This window comes from Astatotilapia calliptera, chromosome 19 (genome assembly GCF_900246225.1).
Source record: "Astatotilapia calliptera chromosome 19, fAstCal1.2, whole genome shotgun sequence".
Taxonomy (NCBI): domain Eukaryota; kingdom Metazoa; phylum Chordata; class Actinopteri; order Cichliformes; family Cichlidae; genus Astatotilapia; species Astatotilapia calliptera.
Window position 1 is genome coordinate 17,383,487 of NC_039320.1, and position 10,344 is coordinate 17,393,830.

The window sequence follows — 10,344 nt, forward strand, 5'->3', positions numbered from 1 at the left end:
TGAACAAACAGAGTTAAAGCAAATAAAAGAAAAAAAAATCAATCAGAAATGGCCAAAGCTAGGACTTAAATAAAACAGAACTAGAGAAATGGGGATTGCTATATAGCTCTTTCTCTTTGTAATCAGATCCTAACAGCTCTCTTTGTTCTAATGCTGGGGGCTATAAGTAGGCCGGAGAGACATGTGTTGAATGAGTCCATCCCTTTGTGTTATTACATGTCTGTGTGTGTTTAATCATTGAGCAGTGCTTTGAAAATGATGCTTCAAGCTTGTGATGTATTTTAAAACCTATGATAATGACACTGATACTGATATTGTAGGTCAGGGGTTAATAAAGCAAGTGAGTATGTGTTAGGGCAGATGTGCATGTTTGCTCAACTCTTAGACCTCTCATTAGCTCCCCATTGTGTGCTTTGAAAAACAAATATAAGCAACATGAACAGATGAAAATCACACAGCAGCGAGTAGGTCAACATTTACTACTGTTATTCTTAGGAAAACAGAGGTCTTTTAAAATCAGGCGTTTTAAAATTAAAATGCTCATTTAAAATAGGAAGGTAACGAAAGGCCACTGACCCAACCTAAACCCCATGACACCTGCACATTTCTTCAAACTGAATACATAGTCCCTCATAGAAGCTCTTTTATATACAGAGTTGGGAAAACTAACAATTATACACTCGCCAGCCACTTTATTATGGACACTTTTTTAGTACCAGGTTGGAGGGATGGCTGTGGCAAGCAACAATAATCAGGTACACTGTGACATTTAAAAGACACTCAATTGGTACTAAGGGGTCCAATCTGTGCCAAGAAAACAATATTCATAATATTACACCACCAGCAGCCTAAACCTAATATGATGTAGGATGAAGCCTTGCCTTAATATCATTTAGACAAAATTCTAACCCTACTATCTAAATGTCACAGCAGAGATTCTAACTCATTATGCCAGACAATATTTTTCCAGTCTTCCATTATTCAACCTTGATGAGCCCTTGCAAATTGGAGCCTCAGTTTCTGTTCTTAGCTGACAGGAATGACACCCAGTGTGGTTTTCTGTTGCTACAGGCCATCTGCTTCAAGCTTTGATATGCTGTCTTATGCTCTTCTGCATATACTGGTTTTAATAAGTGGTTATTTAAATCACTGATGCCTTTCTATACTCCTCTGACCTCTGGCATCAAAAGGCATTTTTGTCCAAAAAATTGTTAGTCCAAAAACTGGATATTTTCTCTTTTTTGGACCATTCTCAGAAGAACCTGTGTGGCACCAACAGCAATCACTTAAATGACCGTTTGTCTTATAAACCTATACTTTAGTCACAAAAGAACAAAGAAGATATAAAAAGATTAGAGTGAAAAAAATATACAATTTTAAGAAAAATAAGGACATGTTTGAATTTGATGACTGGAGTACATCTCAAAAAAGTTGAGAAGAGGACCATGTTTACCACAGCGTACTGTCCCCTTTTCTTTTAACAAAAGTCCAAAAATATCTGGGAACTGAAGAGGAATCTTGTCCTCTTCTTGTATGACATAGGAGTTTAGTTGCTTAACAGTCCTTTGCTGTATTTTTCATGTCACCATGCATCAGATATTTTCAAATGGTGAATGTAGTGCTGCCTGAGGAACCAAAGACCATAGACATGCAGAACTGACCTCACTAGTCAAAAGAGGTTTCTCCAGAATCCAAGAATCCTTTGATGATTTTTGGATTGAAGATAATAAGATATTCAAAGTCTTCACAGTTTGTAGATGCCGATTTTGCAGAATGACGAACCTCTGACAGTCCTAATTTCTGAGAAATTCTTCCTCCCACAGATGTTCTTTTTTTTATAGTCAGTCATGGTACTGGCCTGTTGCCAATTAACCTAATTAGCTGCAAAATGTCCCTCCAGCTGTTTCATTTCTTTTGTTGCCCCCATAGCAACTGTCTTTTTTTATACATGTGCAGCTCAAATTCAAAATGAGCTAATAATTTTCATAAAATAGTAAAATGTATCTTTTCTATTCTATTGTGAAGCAAATCTGGATTTATGTGACCTGCAAAACATTGCACTCCGCTTTTATTTGCATTTTACATTTTACTGTAGCTTAAAACAGGTTATGCACAGTTTCTGATATATTTAAAGTAGCTAGAGGTGCTTTGTGAAGCAAACATATTTGTAGAGATCTGCATATCCTCATAAATAATTTCCCCCAGGGATCAATAAAGTATTCTGATTCTGATTCTGATCTTATGGTCACCAGGGTCATTGCATAATGCACAAACAAACTCATATTTACATTTTTTTCTGTTATTGCTGTGGAACTGAATAAAAGTCTTTCACATATGTCACAATTTGCTACACTGAAAAGAATGAATTCCTCTCTGATGGCTGAAACAACTTTTTATACAAAGAAATAAATATGAAAAGAATGAACCTTATCAAGGGCAGAAGCCCTTTACTGTGCACTAATCGAACAGAAGGACGGAATGAAAAAAGACAAAAAAATCTTAGACATTTATTTTGCTGTGCCAGTTTGTCATCAAGGTCCCATACCACCATTGTGTTGAGATTACTGAAGAGAGACGTACTCTTACTACAATAAAACTACAAAGAAGTGCACATTTATGGATTATAAGCACTTAAATCCATTGGTTATGAGTCATATAGGATTTCAGACACAGACACACAACCTGCACACATTGTAGAGCTTCCACACAGGATATGAAACCAACTGATATAAGCAGACTTAACAGATAAGGTGGTACTGTCCCTCTGGCTAATGACAAAAGTAAGCATATGGTTCATCAACAAATATTAAATCACAAATATAATTTCTATATTAGTTGTTACACAGGGAAATTTTAATGGCATCATCAGTCCTAGCTACCTGCATCTAGCTACCAAAAGTTATTGGTATAGACCAATAAAAAACATTTACTTATGAGGTTGTTGTCAGATTTTACTATTTGGCTTTAAAGTGTTTAATGGTTAAATAATTTAGAGCTTTATTATTTACAGAAAACATCTGCTCTTAGCTGGGAGCTTATTTTAGCAAGATTTGCACACTGCGGCACCAAAACTATGAGCTAACAGAGACTAAAAAGCTCTATAGTGCCTGTTGTTGACTGATAATTCTCTGTGGATTTGTCACAATGAGCAGTGCCTCTCAGAACGCAGGATTTAGTTTTATAATAAATATTACCAAACAGCTGTGCTTTAGGTTAATTGCGACAGCAGCTGTGTAGTCTAACAATATCTATTGCTTCTATTAACACTGTGGACCTTATGAATAAACATAGAATATGTGTGCAGTGTTTTAGTCTACTGCTCTCAGATGAGCTCAAGTATGTGTCTGGGATGTTTTGATCGAGGGATATATGCATTTGTGACTTTCACTTCAGGGTAAACGTAGATATAAGATTAATCCAGTGTTTGATCAGGGTGTCAACCTATAGGCACCTAAAATAGCCCCAATTTTCTTATTACCACACACATCTAATTACTATACAATGGTGTATGTGTATACGCACATGATAGATGTAGAGGACATTGTGTCGTCACCCAGGGTAAACACTGAATGAGTCATGCCTTGCCTCAGGTGGATTTCATTAACGGGTGAATAGCATCTATCTTTATCTTAACAATTTCTAAAACAAGATGCAGAGACAAGGAAGAAGAAGGATGAATGAAGCAAGGCTTACTGATGATATCAAATACGGCAACGTGGCAACTGAAAATTGTGCAGACGCCATAATGAAGACATTATGAAAAAAGTGATAAAGGGAAAGATCCAAGAGATAATGAAAAGCTGGCATCAGGGGTGTTTTGTCCAGATTTTCATAAAACAGAACACCCCCTCCTTCCATCTTTCATCCCCATGGTGACGTGTTTATGTGTGTGGGCAGACACTGAGGAGAGAGAGGGCAAAGCTGAGGAAAACCATTAACGGAAGGAAATAAAGAGAGTGCAGAAGAGCAGACTGGTCAATTCCCCAAGGTAGGGGTGGTAAATTATTTTTTCCCCTCTCTGACAGAGCACTTATAACAATAGCAGTAGTAGATACACTGAATATTGTCTACCCCATACACAAAGACATACACACCCTGGAGATAGCTTATCATCTGCATTTTTATTTAATTACAACAAGTTCTAGAGAAATGTTGGAATGCTTCACCCACCCTGATATTAAAAATGATATTCCTCTGAGCCATCTCTGTTTTTTCGCACTTGGCTGCGTTTACAAGGCTCAGTTTACAACTTAATTACATCTTGGTCTCCGTGAGATTACATGTGACAGGACATGCTCCACATGCGAGTCATACTTACCCATATGCTTGCAACAATTGCTCTCACAGTCAATCTCCCATGGACACTCATAAGCTGGAATGTAATTGAATCATTTATTGAATCCTGAAATGTTATATTTCCTGAGCCTGCATGGAGAGCTGCTATCTGTATGCTCATTCATTGATTGCAACCTAAGGAAACAATGATGAAAGGAAGTAGGAGGACCAGCCTTTCTGTGTGGAAAGCAGAAAAGTAAACACCGCTGTAGAAACAGCCCATTATACATAACCGAAACATCTTTGTATCGATTTTTGAGATGACGGTGATTCAAATGCATTAAAGTAATTACAAGTAATAATTGTCATCTTCATTTTCATGATTAAAGTTGATTAATGAGTAATGTTTGCTTCTAACATATGTTTAGAAGCTTCTCGTGCTAAACACACACACACACGGTTGCCGTGGTTACCAAACACCACACAAGCATACATTAGTATAATTGCCTCGATAATAACACCCAAACCGAAATGTCAAGAACTCATCAGCATTAGAAAATGAGGCCATGGGCTTCATGGAGATACAAGGTTTTTTTAATCCAGCAGCTCTGAGCTCATTTTAGAAACATGCAACTCACGAGCTACCTCTGTGACAAGAGATGTGAGATATCTTCACCTGGGAGATGTACAAAGCACATTGATAATGTGAATGTGTGTGTGAGTGACACTGTGATATGTGGAAGATGAGGAGACAGGGGAAGGGAATTGAGAAGAATTTCATACAGTGAAACAATGGGATAAAATTATCATCCATTTCAAATATTCGATAGCATTTTAGGTATGTCCTGTGCGTGCTTCTTTTAAAAGAGGACACTTGCTGGGATCCTTATATTTTCTTGCTATCCATGCATCAGGACAAAAAAGATTGTCCCTTACACTTTAATGCTTGCTAGTGTTCTTGAAAATTGTGAACAGGTCAGCAGTTTCCTGTTTGTATTGGGAGACATTTGTCACAATAAATTGCACTGTTGAAGCCAACTGAATGAAACCACAATATGCTGTTAATCATCGCTGAAATAAGTAATACGTGCACAGCCAAATAGGCATACAGCGCACAGACACGAATCGATACACATCCACAGTTATAAATCTAAACTTGGTGCACTGCACAATTAGGCTGGTTCGAGTCCAGCTACACAGAGTTGTTTGTCTATTCCTGCTGAGCTGCCGAAGCTGTTTATTAAGTGTGTGTTCTTTTTTGTGGGTGCATGTGCATTGTGAGTGCATGGCTGCTGGGTGGAAGCAGCCGGGGGAGGCCATCGATAATGACCCCATGTGTGGAGCTCACACCTGTGGGAACAGCCAACCTCAAAAGCGCTGTAAAGGATCATGGCACAGGAGCCGCCATGCCTCAAAGAGACTCCAGAAACCATGGCATTAACTGCCAGCGCTGCCAATTAGTGGTGTGAACCCTCTGGGTTTTGCCTTTTGCAGACCAAGTCTGTGTAAAATTGCATTTGCACAGAGATAACAAGGTTTGTTTAAATGTTGGTTTAGAGGAGGTGACCATGCGGCACAACACAATGAAAAGCACACTCTTTAAGAAGTCATGGAAAAGGTATGTTAAGATTTTTGGTAATGACTTCTGCAGCAAAACTTTTTTACTATCATATTCTGATCAAAAACCAAGCTGACTAATATGGGGAGTTCATCAGTTTGTCTATAATACCATCTGCATATGGTACTACTTAAAAATACATTTGTTTTAAAGTGCCACTGAAAGTGCCCTTAATGGAGTGTTAAACTTTTGGCCACTGTGCTTTGGAAACTTTTGCCTTCTTCAAAGAGCTAGTTTAAAAAAATGCCTGCATGTTAAATATAGAGCTGGAGGAAGAGGACCATTTAGCGTTTACTCCTCCTAGTTCTAAACTTAATTAATGTAAGTTTAGAATATCATAAAGCTCAATTTTATCATATAGCTTACACCAACAACCTATTGTTGGTTTGGCCTGCTGTTTTCTGTCAAAGATCTCAAGTAATGTTTATTCAGCATCAGATTAGGAAGGTCGATTTTTTATCATATTATCAGCTTTGTTGTGTTTCATTGTAGAATGAAAGACTAAATTTATCTCCATGTATTGAAATTTAATGAGGCAAACTTGGCTGGCTGCAGACTGAAGAGGATAAGAAACACTCCAAAAAAGACAGGACTGCAGTGTCCTCAAAGCTTCTTCAAAGCCAAAGTGTTCAAAAATATATAAAAACATATCTGTTTAGTCTTTTCCTCCTTTTCAGCTCCCCCGCTCTGTCTGTGTTGCTCTCTTCATGGTGTATCCTCTCTTTTATATCTCGTATTCCTTCTGTTTTAGCTTTCTCAACTCATCACATTCCGTTCCTCTAATTTTCACTTCACTTTTTCACTCTTTAAGTTTTTTTTTCTTGAATCCTCCCTCTTCTTAGCTCTCCTCCATCCAAAGGGAGTAAGAGGACTACTTCTTAAGAATTTGTTGAATAATACATGCCTGTTCGAGCACAGTAGAGCTGAGGAGGCTGACATGGATGGAAGAGAGACTATTGAGCTGGATATAGAGTTTTTATAACGTGTGACTATGGAGCATTTATTATGTTGAGAAATGAGCAGACAGGTTCATTACAGGGCGAAATTATAAGATTTGATAAATCTTTTAGGTTCTTCCTGGCAAAAGTGAAAATGTGTAAAAGCACATGTTTATTTTTTAGATGTTTTTAATGAGCATACAGACTTTTTCATAAACATGTTAACAGCCAGTTCAATGTGTTGATGGTTAAACCTCACTTCAAATATGTATAAGCAAAGATATTGACTCTTATCTGAGATTTGAGGAAGCAGGACGTGTTTGTGGTCTGTCCATTCCTGCAGAGTCAGATCTGTCAGACATAAAGGGTCACTCCTGCCCTGTAGCCCAGTGACCCCATCAGACAGTGTTGAATTATGGGTAGTGGCACTTAGGTCTCACAGCTGTCTCACCGCTTTGGGCACAGTGATAGTGAGTCATCTCTCTCTACCTCTCTCTCTTTCTCCCAAACACACACACACACACACACACACACACACACACACACACACACACACACACAGCAGCAGCTGGACTGCAGAGTCGCTGACATTTAAAAGTGAGGGAAAAAGCAATGAGTGGGAGCTGGAAAAAAACAGAGCTGCAGCCATGATGGTAACAAACACATCAGAGCACCAAAGACTAGAATAGTCATAGATTTGGCCTACTTGTGTTTAAAGCGAGTGTGTGCTTTTTGGCCTGTACTTATTCTCTTTGCTACAGCATGTTTTTTTTATGTGAATTTTCAAAACATTTACAAGAATTTTAGTCATTCAATCTGCTTTAGAGATTAAAACATCACACTAAATGAAAGCAAATTAAACAATTACACTTTAAAACGACATTTAAGGTGTATTAAAACAACATTCCATTATTTGCAGATACTCTTGAATTTTAGTGCAGTCTGGAAATGCCTGTGGGAATAAATATGATTTCACCTGAGATATGAAAATCAGTAGTGAAGCTGAAATGTCTGAGATGGCCTTTAGAGAAAGTTTGAAAGCCAGTTTGGATTGAAGACCTACTAAGAGCTGCTTCTCCACTGACCTAAGCAAGTGATAAAAACGCAATAGGTCTAACAGATAAGCCATATTCAATCAATTCAAACACTCAAAAACAAGATTTTAGGTTGAGGTGGATATGATTTACACACAGTCTCTTAGCCTAGAGCAGGGGTGGGCAACTCCAGGCCTCGAGTGCAGCTGTCCTGCAGGTTTTAGATGTGTCCTTGATCCAACACGGCTGATTCAAATGGCTAAATGACCTCCTCAACATGTCTTGAAGTTCTCCAGAGGCCTGGTAATGAACTAATCATTTGATTCAGGTGTGCTGACCCAGGGTGAGATCTAAAACCTGCAGGACACCGGCCCTCGGGGCCTGGAGTTGCCCACCCTTGGCCTAGAGGTTAGGTGGCACGTCTCTTGCTATATATCTGCATTTTTATCTTGAAATGAAATAGGAATAACATTAGATATTTTCAACTAAAACCTAAACGTGAGAAAACACTTACTTTCACTTAGAAACTAAAAAGATTGATGAATGGCTAGATTAGACTTGACCGCGCAGAAGCTAAAATTATACAGGAAATGTCTTCAGCTGTAATCTTGTAGTCAAGTAGGTCAAATGAATCGACATCACAAACAACAGGGGGCACTGGTGCGTATAATTCTTTGAGATGGGGTTGTTGACATGAGTGTGAGTTAATTGCCAGCACATAATATTTTTCTATTTTAATAGCTGTTCTCTAAACAGATCAAATCTTTAAGGATATTTTTTTTCTTTTTCAGTTTTGGATCCTTGTCCTTTTATTGAGTCACCCAATTTTACTTTAAATTTATGTTTTGGGTGTTTTAGTTTATGTTTGAGTATTATTTTACATCTTAGCCTAATCAGCTCGGACTCTTCCTTTGTCAAAGGGTCTGTTATCTACCCTTCTGTTTTGCCTGGCTCATGGCGATGTTCTTTTTGGGGGATTTTGAACTCCCCCAAATCAACCACAATAAAGACTCTTTTCATTGGATCCTGTTCACGTCCATGTTATGATAGAAACTAATAAGCTATACAAAAACAAAAAAATGATTAAAAATCAAAAACTAAACTGAAATAAGGAAACTGACCTACTGTCTGAAATCTAAACAAGGCATTTTTAATACAACAGTGCAAATAACTAATGAAAAATAAATTACAGTAATGTTTTGCAGTTTGTTTTACTCTTGTCTCTACGACGTTTGGTGCGAACACCACTTTACACCACCACATCTCATCTATCTGTTTGCAAAATTGCTAAAAAATTACAAGTTATCTGGATCTGGATCCAGGAATATTTGCAAGTATTCTTTACTGTTGCGAGATGTTACAAGATACATTTTATGAAAATATGTTTATTTTATTTATTTATTTTTCCTTGTTATTCTTTTAAGAGCAGTTTTTTCAGCTGAGAACAATCTCCAGACTAAAATATTTCTTAAAATCATGTTTTTTTTTCAAGCCTTGAATAGTCTTGAACATGTATATGTTGTATCCATACAACGTAAAGATTAATAAGACCTGCTTCCCACTCAGTATTGCCCACCTTACTTAATGTCCTGGCAGCAACAGAGAGCTTTGTTTGTTAGTTTTTTCTAAAAACATATATGTTGGCATATCTGTAAAGAAATATTGCTGATAAACAAGTGTTAAGGTCTGTGTCGGGTTAATGGCTGCTGAAATTGGTGAGTTGGAGAACAGGTTATTCACTGGCAATGTTGATGTTGCACAGGAAGTCAAATACACAGCCTTTGTCTCTCTTTCTCCTCAACATACTCAAATACACACAATGACATAAACAGGCTATCTATGGCAAACAACATAGCCATCTGTTGAATATTTGATCAGAGACCAGCGCAGCCTTAATAATTTAGCAACAGGCCTTTGCATGACTCTCACTGCTAGTGAATGTTGGGTCCACTTGGCACACTAGGAATCAATTCTGCCACTTGACTAGAAACTATTCAACAGCTGTCTAAATCTGATATCATTATATTTTACAGGCATGCCTGAATACCACCTGCTTTACATTATGGAAGATGATTTATTGCTGCAGATGTGTTTGGTAGTTTCATGATATACTGATAATCCGCTCAATGAAATTATAAAGTACTAAAACCGGCATGAAAATATTAAACCTATTTAAGCTCTCTGTACTAATTTTGGAACTAAAAAAGGGTAATTCCTGTAGTCTTAAAAGCAAATATTTTCTTAGTGAGTTGAAGTTTTTTCTTTCATACTAAGAGTTTTAATATCATGTACTGTAGTAGATTAAAACCCTATATCCTTTGCGATTTACTTAAAAAAATGTTATACCTAAACTATTCTTCAGTTGTTAATCTGGGATGCTCCTTTTATACCCTTGTTTTGTGTTACTGGCCTTGACAAAACTTTTTTACTCTTTGAGCACATATGTTCACCATAAATGATCAGTAATAACGAATCTTCT